Consider the following 16765-nt stretch of genomic DNA (forward strand, 5'->3'; position numbering starts at 1 on the left):
GAGTTTATAGATGGCCACCAGGTCCCCTCTCAGCCTTCTCTTGTGAAGGCAGAACAGGTTCAGGTCCCATAGCCTCTCTTTGTAGGGCCTGCCCTGCTGTCCCCAGATCATGTGGGTGGCCCTCCTCTGGACCCTCTCAATGCTGTCCACATCCCTCCTGAAGTGCGGCGCCTAGAGCTGAACACAGTATTCCAGTTGCAGCCTGACCAGTGCTGCATAGAGGGGGAGGATCACCTCCTTGGCCCTGCTTGAGATTCATATGTGGATGCACGACAAGGTATGGTTGACCGTGAACTCACATTGTCAGCCCATGTTCATCTTGGAGTCAGTAATGACTCCATGATCTCTTTCTGCCACCGTGCTCTTGAGAAGGGAGTTTCCCAGCTTATAAGTGTACTGCTGGTTCCCACTGCCCAAGTGCAGCATCCTGCACTTGTCAGTATTGAAACCCATCCTATTTTCATTAGCCCACCCCTGTAACCTGTCCAGGTCCTGCTGTAATCTGTCCTTCCCTACTAGAGTGCCCACCTCACCCCAAATCTTGGTATCATCAGCAAATTTAAACAGGCTGCTTTTTACCCTGTTGTCCAAGTCACTAATAAAGAAATTGAACAGTGCGGGCCCAAGGAACGAGTCCTGGTGGACTCCACTGCCCACTTCCCTCCAAGTCGAAAAAGACCCCAGGATCCCAGCAAGATAAACATCCAAATGTCTCTTGAAGGCATTCAAAGTAGGTTCTTGAACCACCTCCAGTGGCTTGAACCACCTCCAGTGGCAGTCTATTCCAGACCTTGGGGGCTCGGACCTTGGGGAGTTCTTCCTTATGTCTAGCCTGAAATGGTCGTGGAGGAGTTTGTGACTGTTCAACCTTGTCATCCCTTGGGGTGCTTTGGTGAACAGATGTTCCCCCAGATCCTGATGAGCACCCCTGATAAATGTATAGATGGCCACCAGATCACCCCTAAGCCTACACTTTTCCAGGCTGAAGAGTCCTGTGGCTCTCAGCCTCTCATCATAAGGTCTGTTTTCCTGACCTTTGATCATGTGTGTGGAACTCCTCTGCACCCTTTCAAGCTTCTCCACATACTTTTTGAATTGTGGAGCCCAAAACTGGATGCAGTACTCCAGCTGCGGCCTCACAAAGGCTGAGTACAAGGGGAGAATGACGTCCTGGGATTTGCTTGAGAAGCACCTGTGCATGCAAGTCAACATTTTGCTTGCTTTACTAGCCGCAGCATCACATTGAAGGCTCATGTTCATCTTGTGGTCAATCATGACCCCCAAGTCCCTTTCATCCGTAGTGCTAGCCAGGGTAGCACTGCCAAGCCTATAAGCATGCTGCAGTTTTTTCTCCCAAGGTGGAGAACCTTGCATTTTTCAGTGTTTAACACCATCAGGTTCTCATATGCCCATTTCCTGAGCCTGTCAAGGTCAGTTTGGATCGCTGTCCTGTCCTCAGGTGTGGATGCTTTACCCCAGAATTTGGTGTCGTCGGTGAACTTGGCCAGTCTGCTTCTGACACCAATGTCTATATCATTGATGAAGATGTTAAATAGTATAGGCCCTAGGACAGAGCCTTAAGGGACCCCACTGGTCACAGCGCACCACGATGATTGACTTCAATCCACCACCACCCTCTGGGTCCTACCATGGAGCCAATTCCCCAGCCGGTGGATCGTGGTGAGGCTGAAGCTGCAGTTAGCCAGTTTTGCCAAGAGGTGATCATGGGATACCAGATCAAAGGCTTTTAAGTCAAGATATATGACATTAATCTCTTCCCCCTTGTCCAGGTGATAGGTCACCTGGTCATAAAATGAAATGAGATTGGTCAAGCAAGACCTACCCGCAACAAACCCATGCTGGCTATCCCTCAGGATTTTGCCATCAGCCAGTCTGTTAAGGATGGACTCTTTGATAATCTTTTCCAAGACCTTCCCCGGGATAGACATCAGGCTGATGGGCCTGTAGTTTGCCAGATCCACTTTCCTCCCTTTCTTGAAGATCGGCACCACATTGGCCTTCTTCCAATCTTCGGACACTTCACCAGAGCACCAGGAGTTCTCAAAGATCCATGGTATGGGCTGAGCTATGATGCTTACCAGCTTCTTAAGTACCCTTGGGTATATACCATCAGGGCTGGCTGTAGATATTTGAAAATAAAGCAAGGCACACAATTTCGCAAAGACTAATTGTTTAATGACTGTATTAAATTAACCAGTGTTTCATCATAAAAAATTGCAATTCATAATTAATATGAGAGGCAAGGATTTTTTAGGATGATTATCTTTTATTGAATCAATTATGTAGTTGGGATACAGTTAGACACAAACCTTTGGAAATGCAATGCATTTCCCAAAAGGAAGAATGTCTTGCATTTGGAAGCTTGTCTAACATTTTCCTAATTGCATAGTTGGTCCAATAAAAGATATCATCCTAAGAAATTCTTGCTTCTAATTTCTGGATCATCACAGCTACAACATCACTCTTACAAATTCATAATTGAATAATTTAGGGTAAAGCAAAGCAAATGTTTGGACTATAGCTGGAAGTGCATTCAGTTCAATAGCCCATATAAAGTGACAGTTATTTGGAGTCATAATTTTCTTCGGTTGTTTTAATAAATAGCAATGGGTATGCTGAAGGTGAAATCCAGACTCCACTGATACCAGTTTAACATGCTAAGGAAGAAGATATGTTCTTTGCCTTATAAGTATGTAGTGTTGTTTGTGGATAGCTACAAGGGCAGGTAGAAAGAGGGAAGTGCCTCAGTTGAAATAATCCCAGGATGCTTATTAAACAATATATCAATTGAGTATCCACTGAACCTATTTCTTGCTTTATTTTTAAGGCATGTGTGAATTTCTCTTCTCATGCCATTTAATGATGAATTAGAAATATACATTGGGATATAATGTGGGATGTCTGTTTCCTTAGGTACAAGGTGCTGAATTACAATTTTGCTTCCAAGGGGAGCTTCCACATTGAACAGGGTTTCTTTTCTGTTCTGAAGCAGAAAATAATTTGTGACAAGCCAAATATTGTACAATTATTTATTTGTAAAATTCCTTGTTCAGCACAGTAAGCCTAGAACACTGATTATATATACTCAACAGATCAAAATGACCAGAAAAATGACTCTCTACTCATTAAAATAAAATGTATCCATTATATTCTATTTAACAAACCAATTGAGTTACCTCTTACTTTTTAGCTGGCTTAAAATGCCATTTAAAATGCTCTTATACTACATTAAAAAGAGAGATATCCAAATATGAGGATTAGGCAGAAAGTAACAGGGCATTGTGCTGAAATGTTTTAGCTAGCTGGTATCAATCAATCGATCACTTTTCTATAGGGTTTCTTTGCTTGTCCATGCATTTCTGTCAACTTTTGATTAAGAATTTTATTTCAGTTGAAGGATAAGAGAAAAATTATGAAGCCACCACTTACCATGTCCTGAACTTTGTTGTTGAACTTGAATCTTCTCTTTCTCCCACGGTTTTCTTTAAAGGACCAAACAGGTAAGTTTCACCTGGTGCCAGATAAAGCCTTCAAGGGTAATGAGGACTTACTTCAAACCCAAGGTCTTTAATGGTCTTCAGGATCATTGAGAGCTGTGTAGAGTCAAGTGTTGTTATGGAAAAACAGTATTCCTTGGGCACGTCCAGATGAGTGGAAATGATCACCACTGTTGCAGCCCCAGGAGGCTCCCAGAAGTCCACGTAAGGCTGCTGGGGCCAGTTCAGGTACTTCCCCCAGCCTTCCCGATCTGACCTGGGGCAATTTGCTGTGTTCTAGAGTGCTCATGCAGGGGCTTTTCCCAGGGACAAGTAGCAGCGGCACAACTACATGCTGCTTATATTTGTCCCCAGGGAAGTGCATGTGCGCGCTAATGGGGACGTGCCCCTTATGGCAGCATTCCATGACACCTGCTTCAAATGGCTGGATTCAAGTTCTGGCTGAGCAAGTTGCAATACAAGTTTTTGCTCAAAGTAGAGCTCTTGTTTAAGAAGTCTGTCACAAAAATGTCATTAGTATATAGTAAATGGTTGGCAGGATTTTATTGCCATTGGTACACCCTACAACCAAAGACATGGATCACAGAATAAAAAGGCTCCCTGGGGTAATCAAGACATGTAGCTGCTATTTTTAGTGGCAGGGAGCAGCTGATATGGAAGCAAGGCTAACAATCACCATCTTCCTTGCAGTGACATACAAATAAGCAGTGCCATGTGTGGATTACATTGCTAATTATATATCTTGCTTTATAGATCAGGTTTTTTTTTTGGACTGACCTTTGCTTTAACATAATTGGTTCTAATCCTTCTTACTTGAATCCAGTAGTTACAATTAGAATAGGTAATGGAATTACAAGCATCAGATCTCTAAGTACCAAATACCAGAGGACTGGAGGGTTGCTAATATGACTCTAATATTTAAAAAGGGCTCTAGAGGGGACCCAGGGAACTACTGGCTAGTGAGTCTAACATTCTTTTTGGAAAACAGGTAGAAACAATAAAAATAATTAAAAGATAATTGTTAAGAGCATGGATGAACTTGACTTTCTGGGGAGGAATCAGCATATCAGGGCAAAATCATATCTCTCCAATCTGCTAGAGTTTTTTGAGGGTATCAATAAGTTAATGGATCAGGGAGGTCTACTTGACATAGTACATCTGAACTTCCAAAAAACCTGTGACAGGGTCCCACATCAAAGGCTCTTAATGAAGTTAGGTAGTCATGGGATTACAGGGAAGGTCTGCTTATGAATTAGAAATTAGTTTAAGGATAGAAAACGAAGAGTGAGTATAAATGGTCAGTTTTGAGGATGGAAAGAAGTAAACAATGGGGTTCTCCTGGGATCTGTGTTGGGACTGGTTCTATAGGACATTCATAAATGATCTGGAAAAGGGGGTAAGTAGTGGGGTGACCAAATTGGCAGATGACATAAATTTATTCGAAGTGGTAAAGACCATGTCAGACTGTGAGGAACTACAGAAAGATCTTTCTCTATTGAGCAAATGGAGAATTAAATGGCAGATGTAATTCAGTGTAGATAAGTGCAAAGTGATGCACCTGGGAAAAAATAATTCAAACTATACCTACACTATGATGGGTGTTACATTAGCTGTTACCCCATAGGAAAGAGATCTGGGAGTCACTGTGGACAGTTCACTAGAAATATCACCTCAGCACTCAGCAGCCATCAAAACAGCAAACAAAATATTAGGGATTATTAAAAAGGGAATTGTAAATAGAATAGAAAGTATCATTGTGCTCCTTTGTGTGTCCACACCTTAAATACCATGCCCAGTTCTGGTCCCCACGTGTCAAAAGGATAGATAGGGATCTATTTAAATTTCAGGGAAACAAATAGCTTTTTTGTGGCCTGTTCGTGGCGCACAGAAATGATTTCATGGGCATTTCATAGCAGCCCCACCTCTCAGTGCTGATTGGTGGAAAAGCTCAGAGGGGAGGGGGGATAAAATGGCAGCCGCCATTTTGATAGCTGGCTGTCCTTCATGTGGTCTTGCCCTTCAGCATTGACTGACAAAGAAGCACCAGAGAGAAGGAAGGACAAAGTGACAGCTGCCATCTTGATTGCTGGCTACCCTTTGTATTGCCCCACCCCTTGGTGCTGATTGGTGGAAAAGGCCCATCAGGGGAAGGAAGGACAAGGGGAAGCCACCATTTTGTTTGCTACCCTTTGTGCTGCCCCACCAGCCAATGCCTTCCCTTCCTGGCAGCAAGGGCTGCTGGCTTCCAGCATTTTATTTTTACTAATTTTTTTTTGTCACCAATTTCATGGGCAATCCTGGATTTTGCAGAAACTGTGACATCTGCAAAAGCACAAATTAAGTAGCTCCTAGATATAGAACTAGAGGACTCCAGAGAAGGGCAATAAGGATTATTAGTGGTATGGAGTGGCTTCCATACAAGGAGATACTAAAGAGGATAGGTCTAGTTAGTTTAGAAAAGAAATGTATGATGGGTGACATGGTAAGGGTTTACAAAATATGCAAAGGTAAAGAGAAATGAAAGGGATTCATTATTTACTATCTCTTACTATACAAGAACTAAGGATCATAACATCAAACTAGTAGGTAGTAAGTATACAGTTAACAAAGGAAGTTCTTTTTCACACAGCACAAATTAAAATGTGGAATGTATTGCCACAAGATTTTGTGGAAACTGACAGCTTAACCAGATTCAAAAAGGGATGAGACAAATTATTGGAGGATGGGTGTATCAGTAGCTATTGAACCTGGAAGTTAGGGATACAGGCTCTGAATCAGAACTTCCTAGACCTTAAATGCTGGAGGCTGCAAATGAGACCGGAATAGGGGAAAAACCCCAGTCACTGTGAACCCCTGTTCACTCTCCCTTTCAGCATCTACTCTCTGCCATTGACATGGGATATTGGACAAGATGGATCTATGGTTTGACCCAGTAAATGGCATTTCTTATATTCTTAAATTATAGACCCACCATGGAAATATGAAACTATTTTACCTGTTAACACTAGGGTATTATGTTAAGATAACACATTATTATGTTTTATCCTAGCACATCATCCTAGCTAACACATTAGGATTATACATGTTGTTAGATTTAGGGACATTTAGTTCCCTGTTTTGCATGCAATTTAGGAGGAATTGAAGTGTCTCATTACTAACCTGGGCTGGCTGCTCACACTCTAGGGGAGAAGCATTCTTCACTGCAAATGGAGAAGGAACAGACAGGTGAGGACAGGTAAGGGAAGATGTAGGTCTATGTAAGGAGATACATAGTCCTCAGAGGCCTGAAACCCAGCTGCTAATAATCAGCAGCTAGTCTGTTTGGCTAGAAGGAGGGTAATCAGTTGAACCAGGGACAAAGGAAAGCACAGATTGTAGTGCTGGGGAGAAGCAGAGAAAGGTCTCCTTTCCTGGTCTGAAAGGAGAGGGAGGAGGTTTTGGTTTGTTGCTTGTTTGTTTATTATGGTTACTATGGTTTGGTTAATTTAGTATGGGTACAAAGCATTATTTCAAAGCACTGCTTTGTACCCTCAAACCAAAGCTGACTCATTTAGCTAAGGAAGCAGGGTAGGGAACCCATTTACCATCCATCTTTTCTGCAGTCTTCCAGACATCATACCTGTGCCAACTCATCATCAAAGAACTATCTGATGTATTAGGATATAGATCAGGAACCAGATATAGGGTCCCTGGGATAGGAAGAACCAGGAGACTGATTAGGACTCTCTTCTTCCCAGAATATTCCTGAAAATGTAAAACACTATACTGTCTCCTATATAGGACCTGGGACTAAAGCCATAATTCAGTCCTTACATTACTAGTCATAATATGCTTTTGAGTTTTTGGTTACAAATTCAAGGTAGTTGTATTTTGGCCATGAAAGAGTCTTGACGTTCTTGTAGCAAAATTGAAGACATTACAGATGCGCTGTAGAACAAGGGAGCAGTCAACATGAAAAGATGCTGAACAGAAGCAATACATACTGGTCACCTTACAGGTGACTTATGTCTCTTGATACAAAATTAATGTCATGAGCACACAGCCAGTGGCTATCAGAACAGTTGTTCTCAGTTGACTTTTATCAAGACTTTTTCTAATGATTTGTTTCCAGAAAGAATAACGCACTTTCAGCTGCTTGTTTGGGCTCTCAGAATAGTGATTCCAAAAAAAAAAAAAATTTATTTTGACCTTCAACTGACTATTGGTAGTTTTTAAGCAATAAGTGTATGGCATTCACTGAATAAACCCCATCTTTTTATCATATAACTGTAATTTGTTTTCTTAACATATTGAAGCAATAATGAAAATAAACTTCTCAAAAGAGAGAAATCAGACTAAAATTAAGAAACATTTATTTCACATTTGCCAAACAACCTCTAGAACTTAGCAGCTTTTGATCCCTACACCAGGGCTAGCTGTAAATGATTCTGTGTCTTTTACCTTATGGTCCTTAAATTTGGCTCTCGTTATTGTGAGAAGGAGAAAGAGTAGACAGGGGCTATTGCTATTGGGAACAATCTGAGAGCATAGATGATTCCTCTTCCCCTTCCCTTCCTCCATTCTCAGCAGACTTGCTAGGAGCTGCCTGTCATTGCAGCCTTCACTGAGGCTGAAAGAGCAGCCAGGAGACCCTGCAACCAGGAAAAAACAAAAAACAAAACCAAAAAACAATGAGGAGGAGTGGTGGAATGGAATGAAAGCAAAGTTCAAGTTATCCCCTTGTCCCTGGTGTATTAATATGCCCTAGACATCTAGTCTGAACTCAGTAACATTTAAGTAGATAGGTACAGTCTGTGCTGTTACAATGCAAGGGCCCATTTTGCAAGTACTATAAAACCTGTTTTATGTTGATCAGGAACATATCCTGTTGAGGAACCTTCCTCAGCTTATGTGGGCGGCATAAGCATTCTTTTGAACATCTGACTGTGAGCTCTGCCAAAGCGATCTGGTTTTCATGCTTTCCAAGGCCCAACAGAACACCACGAGAAGTGGAGGATAAATAAGTACATATTTGAGGTGACATCCCCTTAATACTGAGTGTCAAATTCTTGGCAGGTGTTAATAGAAGCAGGTAGTCATCTTCCATTTGGCAATTTATACCTGCAGAAAATCTGTCCTGATGATCAACCCCCCATCCCAACCCCTCCCCTCCCACTAAACAACTTCCCTTCTTTCATTTCAGTTCCAATCCCAAGTACAGGAAGGAAGTAATTGAGAACCTGACCCATTCTTTTACACTTTTAGAGAGCAAGCCTTTTTACTGCATCGTATCTTATCTTGTCTTGACCTTTTGCTTAATAGTATGTCAGTGACTGAAACTCAGACATAAAGGTAGATGTCATTCCCTACCAATATCAAGGTGTCATTTTATTCTCTTTCCCCTCAAATCTATGAGATTCTATGAGATCTTTTTTTTTCCATGTACTAATTACGCAACTTCTTACACACACCCTATGTCTTCAAAATATCTTTTCAAGTTTTCCTTTCCTCTGTCCTTCACAATTACCTACCCATGTCTCCAGTATAGTGAAACACCCATGGACTGCTATTGTCCAGAAGCTTAGTGTCCCTCTCACTTCACCTTGAAATTGTTATTGATAGAGACACAGCTCCTACTTGTCAGTAATTCACTTCTAACTTTACTGCTCTTTATATACAGCCTGTTGAATGATTACAATTAATGTTCCCCAGTATCTTATTATCAATCCACTCTAGCAGCATGCCCATTACATTTTAACATTATATGATGTAAAGTGCATCAATTATGAATACATATTCCATTCCTTACTAGTTTTACCAAATTAGTTCTAAAACTTAAAAAAAATCTTCATATTCCAGACAGTTTTCCTAAGCTCCACTCACAATGACCTACCAGATGGGAAAGGATGCTACAGTTGGCTTATATACTATTATATTTGGAGTCCATGTTGGCTTATAGCGAGCAAGAGGAACTCATACTATGCTTTCTTTCCTTTGTGACCTAAGCTGAGCACTGCTGCAGTCTCTCCTTAAACCTTGCCTGCAGATCACAGGTATTTGGAAATTTCCCAGTAAATCACTCCCTCCCTCATTTTTCTTATTAGACAACATTTGTTCACCATTAAAATATACCAATTTTGACAACATTTTTGTGGAGAAAGGCGTTTCAGGCTTATGATAGAAATTTCAGTGAAAATCAGAGACCCGTGATAGGGAACAATCCAATTGTTAGGATACTCACATTATATGTGACAGACCAAAGTTCAAGTTCCTGGTCTGAATCAGACTTTCTCTGAAAAAAATCATGGAAAAACTCAAATCTGAATTTCAGTTCTGTAATAATGGTTATTCTGACATTTGTGTTGGAGGGGCTATCAACCTTTTATTTCCCCCATGAAAAACTTCAAAAGGTTTCATGCATTGTGGAATGGGAAAATCTTTAAAATCTTGAAGGGTTTCTGGGATGGGAAAATCATTTTTCTATTTTATCAGTTTTATTGCTATGGTACTAATTCTACAGTGGCCAGGCCCCTGCTTTCACTGTATTGAAGCTAAGGGACCACCTGGACAGAGCTCATCATAGCAAGAGATTTAAGTCTCATTTGCAGGTCTCTGTAGGATATCACTGTGCTAGATGCTGTACAGGAAGAGATAATCCCAAAAGCACTAGTTTTTTCCAGGAAAATACAAATCAATCAAACCAAGCAATGATTAAAGCCTTTTTTTCCATTTTGTATTCATCTTCAGAACTAAAATAATTAGCATTTGTACAGCACTGTGAACATATGAAATTCAATTGAAGTTCTAAGTATTATTATTAACATTAACAGCAGCACCAGTTCACTCCAGTGAATGCATTTTCCAACAGACTTGCTATAGAAAAGTCATACCAACTGAAGTGACATGCTATGAAGTTGAAATGCACTTACAGCTTCTTCATAGTATTTGATTAAAATAACATAAATGGCTGAAGCAGTTACAAAGCAGTGTACAATTTTTGGTCTATTAAAAATTGCACCTCATGTAGCACAATTTGTCCTGAATCTGTTACTGATGTAGATAGATAATGATTTTGCTGGACAGTTCTCAAATGGTTTATGAAAGACACTCTAAAACTCTGGAACACTGAGGATCACCTCATATTTGCATGTAGGTACATACATTATCAAAAAGAAAGGTGCTTTGGGATTTCTTGTAATCGTATTCTCCTTGTTAGATAAGAAGCAATCACTTGTAGCTGGAAGTCATCATCAGCAGTTAAATGTGTAATTTTTCAGTTTTATCCTCAATTTACAATTAAAAAAGAAGATGGCCAAAGCTATATTTAGAAACCAACAGGCCACATCTGCTGCTTGGCTGCACTTACAGAAATGCTGGTTTATGGAATTGGTAAACATGTGAAAGGCAAGGATTTTTTGGATAATACTTTTCATTAGACCAACTTCATGACTGGGATACAGTTAGACAAAATTTTGAATGTAGGGCATTCTTTATCAGGTATGAGGAGGGAAGCATGTGCAGTAGGGGTGTGTGAAGCGGGCCCTATTTGATTTAGATTCAGATTCAGGCCAAATCAGGGACAGCAATTCAATTAGTTGATTTGACTCACTGTCCCTGATTTGATTTGGATAAATCCAAATCTGAAGAATTCGATGCTGATTCAGAGAATGAGAGATTCGGACATAGACACAGCTTTAAAAGTTTTTTCTACATATCTCAAAGTACCTGCGAGGCTTGTGATTGCTGTGATGCTGGGCCACATGAAGCATCCCAGCGGAGTACCTGGGGGGAGGGGGGGAGGGCCCTCCACATGCTCAGCGGCAAACCCGGAAGTGGACTGGAAGTATGTCCGGTCCACTTCTGGGTCTGCCGGGGAGTGCACCAGGGGGCCCCCCTGTACCCCCTGGCTTGGCTATTGGCCACAGGGGGACCCCAGGTGTCCCCCTAGACCCAGGAGGCACCAGTTGCTGAGCTGGGAGCCATGGGGGTGCCCTCCAGCGCACTCCCCTGTGGACCCAGAAGTGGACCAGAAGTGCTTCTTGTCCATCTCTGGGTCTGATGCCAAGTGCACTGGGGAGCACCCTATGCTCCTATGGGACACTCCATCTGCTCCACCATCACAGCATTCACGAGCCACCTGGTTCCTTGAGTATGTAGAAAAAACATTTAAAGCTGTGTCTATGTCCCAAATTGCCTAATCTTTCTGAATCTCTCTGAATTGATTTGGAGGATTCTGATTCAGTTAGGAGAGATTAAAGGGTCCTCAGATTCAATTTTGATCTGGAGATTTGGCCACCGAATTGGGCCAAATCTCCACCAAATCAAATCAGGGACCAAAGCTTCGCACAGCCCTAAAGTGCAGTGATGATGATTAAGAACAGTGGGTAGAATTGTAGAATTGGAGAGAGGAGAAATTTCCAGGGGTAGCAGACAATCAATTAGAAAAAAGGACTGATTACTGGGAGGATGGTCATCAAAACAGAAGATGGTTATTATCACCTGTAGTGTGCAGGAAGAATTTAAGGAATGGGGTAGATTATAGTGTGCCATAAAGTCAATATCTGTGCTCAGTTCTTGGTTCTTACTGTCTAGCCAGCTTATGGATTTTTGTTTCCAAACTCACCTTTTAAATGTGTTTGGTAGATTTCTGCTAAGCATGAAGACTGTGAGGTCTGAAACAGAGCGGTGGTTCTGTGAAAGAAGTGCTCCTACTGACATATGTGTATTTCTGTCCTTTATTTTTTTCTGTGAGAGTTCGTTCTGCTGTGTAGTTGCTGTTTAGTTTCATCCACATATTTACCATGAAGGCATTTAATGCATTGGATCAGATATATCACATTTTGGGAAAGTTAAATGTAGGATTCATGGATTCAAATGGGTTTATTGTGGGGAGTGTTTATTCTTGTAGCAGTGGAGATGTGTTGATAGGTTAAGCATCTGTTGTGAAGGCAAGGCTGCATTTCATATGTTGTTAAGGAAAGGCTGTGTCCGTCCGATTTGATATATGTTGAGCAGTAGGGAGTTTGATTCTGCTGATGAACTGGAGAAGATTAGGCTATCATTGAAAGCTAGGTGATGAAGGGTAGAAATATTTATCTCCAGGTCTGATCTTTGTTGAATATATTATTATTGTTGTTGCTTTTGTTGTTATTATTATTTGGATTTATATCTGCTTTATCTAGAAAGGCTCAGAATGGCTTATAATAAATGACAAATGAGAAGGACATTGGAAAACTAGAAAACTCCACACAAAACCACTCATTCCTACTTCCCTGCAAAAATTTTTGATAATTTTTCCAGTTGATTCGAATGTAGGATGGTAGGTGACAACTAGGAGTGTGGGGTTACAGGGGGTTGCTTCTTGTATTGTGGGGTCACAAGGGGGTTTCTTTTTGTATTGTAGTAGGTTTCTGCATAATATTTGGGTGGCTCTTTCAAAGTGAACTTTTTGTATGAAGGTAGATTTCAGGCTGGCTGGATGGGCATTGAGGATACCCTCCTCAGGGCAGGTGTAGTGGTATCTGAGGGTCTGACTGTAGATTACTGCCTTTTTTGAGTGTGCTTGGGATGATTGCTGTTTTTGTGAACATCAGAATGTTGGTCCATGGGGGTTTGTTGGGTTTTTTGTATGTGGTGATTTGTAGGGTGTCATCCCCAAGTGCTTAGTCCAAATGATTAAAATATCATTTATGTAATGCCAGTATAGCACAGCTTTGATTGTGCAGATTTCTAGAAATTCTCTCTCTAGGTGGCTCATGAAGAGGTCAGGATATCATCTTTGTGCCCACAGCTGTGTCCATATTTTGGAGGAAAAGCCAACTGTTGAAAAGATGTTTCAGGTGAGGATGAAGTGAACGGTTTGTGCGAGATGTTGTTGCAAATCTGATTGTACTCTGTGTTCTTGTAGGTATTTCAGGTAGGCAGCTGTGCCTTCATAATGTGGGATGTTAGTGTATGGCCTTCTCAGTGAGGTAGTTGATGTTTACAATTCTGTTGAGGAAGCCTGTTGTGCCTTGTAGAAAACTTTTATCTTTGATTGGCAAGTGGCTTCAGGATAGTTTCTATGAATCCTGATAGCTCTTCAGTGAGGACACTACAATTAGATACAATGGGTTCCCAGGGTTACCTTGTTTGTGAATCTTTGGGAGCGTATAGGAAGTTCTTTGGGTTGTAGAGTCATGGATTATTAGAAATATTTTTTCCTCGTGTTGGGTTGGACAGATGATAATATTTTCCAGTTGTAATGTGAATACTGGTGCAGGGTCCTCTCCAAAATCCTTATAGTATTCCATGTCAAAGAGTTGTCTGTTGGCCTGCTTGACGTAGTCTTGATGGTTAGGATGACTATTGCTCCACCTTTGTTCACTGGTCTGATTATTGTTTTATCATTGGATCTTAGGGACTGTGTGGCTTTTCTCTCTGAGGGAGAGAAGTTGATGTGGTCCTGGCTTTAGCTGAGAATTTTACTGTTAGCTTTCTTCCGGAAGCAGTCAGTGTAGTAGTCCAACATGTGATTACATCAGTTGGGAGGTGTCCAGTCCAATGTCTTATTGTTGTTTGTTTCTTCAGTTGTGGCAGGAGGGTTGTTAAGAGAGGTGATTTTGTCCTGGTTGGGGAAGCATTGTTTCAGGTGAAATCTGTGGCAAAATTCTTATAATACTTCACATATTAGTATCTTGTCAGGTTGTTCCTCTGGGCAGAAGTTCAGGCCTTTGAAGAATACAGATATTTCACAGTGAGATAGGGGATGTCGTTATAAGTTAATGATATTGTTTTTCTTGGGGCTGCTGTTTTGATTCTTGACTTTTAACCTAATGAATAAAATTTGGTCCAAGTTGCCAATGACTGAAAGTTGGTAACCTTATGCTGGCTGTTCAGTAACTTATTAAATTAATTTGTGGTCTCATTTAAGGTGCTAATCTATGTCCATAGAGGAGTGACCAACAACCAGATTTTTTTGATCAACAATAAATCTGTATATACTTTATAGATTTTTTTCTTGACTCTGGTGAGATTCCCTCTGGAAAAAGGTTCCAGCCCTGACTATGAGGCCTGTGGATGCAATCATAAGCTATCAAGCAAAAATACCTATGAATATGGACTTTGAAGCAATTAGAGATATGCCCTCAAGAAGGTACCTAGAAGAACCTAATTTTGAAATATTGTTTTACAAGTTAGGTACTATGGAGGATATATTAACATGCTGGAGTCAGTTCTTATTGTTGCTTAGAAGTTTATAAAATTAACACTCAGCGGTTGTTTTCTCTACATTGATGGATAAGATACAAAGGGCTGTGGCTGCACATAACAAAATATTAATAAAAATAGCAGAATAGAACAACAGTTTTAAATACTGGCTTTCATGAGAAAATACAGAATTTAGTCAAAAGTATTCTTCAGTTCAGGTTCTATTAAGAGCTTCACCCTCCTCCTTCAGTTCTATAACAATGAAATAACACATCTCTTTGAGATGCATAATAGCAGCATAAAAATACCTTTAGAATTTTAAAGCTTTGTGCTGCAATATGGAATTCAGAGCCGAGTTGGTAATGAAGATGCTTCTGATAGTTTTAAAAATTCTGATATTTTTTTTCTGAGCCAGAAGATCTATTAGGAAGACTGGTGTCACTTACGAATTATCCTCTTTATTCGTTTCATGTTCAGGGATCAAGAGAAAGTCCTATGAAAATTTAACAAAGTACTAATAATGCTACCTTCATGAAAAAATAAAAAAAAACAGAAATAGAAAGCTAAAAATATAAAAATGTAAAAACACACAACAAAACTCAAACCGTGAGAAGCAGCTCTTTGAATTCAAGACAGACATAATTCATTCCAAACCTAGAGTCATACAAAAAGATTTTGCATATGAAAGGTCTTTGTAATATTTGCTATCATCATTATAAGCCTCAGATGTATTGGCTTTGATTTTGTAAACAGTAGAAGAAAGAAAGGATATTAAGTATTTTCTACAGATGTTTAGAGGTGCTTTAACTATATCTCTTTCCACATACCAGATGTTGAGGGATCTACTATGGCTGGTTAGTTAGTTACCTTTTACCAGGAGGGAATGTTTTTTGCATGCATCTCATCCATTCTCCATAGAATTTTTCTTTTGGGGGCTTTTGGGGGAGAGGAGAGAATTGGGGATATAAACTATTAAAATAAATATTCTAAGAAATAAACAAAATTCTGTTCTCAGGAGATATCTGTATAAAGCTACTTATCTTTCCATCTATTTCCTAGACCATTAGTTGTAGTAATATAATAAAACATTTTTCTGCGTAGGCCCCACATTGTCACAGATATTTCTGCAGTTTTCAAGAATTTACTGATTCTCTTATTTGCCTAAAATTTTTGGCAGTGGAGAGGTTGCGGGGAAGGGATTACATTTTTTCTGCTTTTATTTTATTGGGTACTTACAAGTAAGTAAAAGGGGATTCCACTGAAGGGATTTCAATCCTATTAATTTTTGCAGAACATCTATAGTAGCCTGGAATTGGAATGTGGAATAAGAGTCAGAACAAAAACAAAAGCATACATTCAACTATAAAACATAAGGGAGCCATTTTTTTTGCCCGCTGAAGTTGTAATTTAACTATTCTTTCCTGTTTATTAGATTGTATGATGGTTTTATTCACATTTCATAACTTTTACATTTTTCCCAATTAGGCAGCAAATGTATTCTTTGTATAAAAAACCTGGAGGGTGGAGTTCCAAATTTGGGCTTAGCTAACTGCAGATGGCCCAAAACTATTATTCTGTATAAATATCTCAGCTGTGACCCAATGGGTCTTACATGATATGTAGCAAAGATAGTTTACTGTGCTTTTATAGTTAACCAAACAAACTGCCATACTTTAAAAATTTTTTTTTCTCCCTTTTGCTATGGTATCTTGAAAATTAAGCTGAGATCATGAAACTCATTTAATTTTAATGTTATTTTTTTCCTGTAACCAGAACATTTTTTCCTTCAATTGCATTTAGTAGAAATGTAATTTAGCAAACAAATTTAGCAACAAAAACTGCCATTACATATAGTTTTGCAATTTTGCTGTTGCTCTGATTTATTATAGTGTCATGTTTCCTAAATTTTGTTTGCTGGTTGCTTTTTACTCTCCCGCCTACTCCTCCTCCCTTGCGCCCCCCCCCCCCCCCGCCTTTTCCAACAATTGCTAGCACTGTGTACTGGATTTTTGAGTGAGTGCAAAGATTTCTTTTTCAAACACTAAGAGTAAAATACCTTAAAATGCCTTCTTGGACATATG

This window comes from Alligator mississippiensis, chromosome 4 (assembly GCF_030867095.1).
Source record: "Alligator mississippiensis isolate rAllMis1 chromosome 4, rAllMis1, whole genome shotgun sequence".
Taxonomy (NCBI): domain Eukaryota; kingdom Metazoa; phylum Chordata; order Crocodylia; family Alligatoridae; genus Alligator; species Alligator mississippiensis.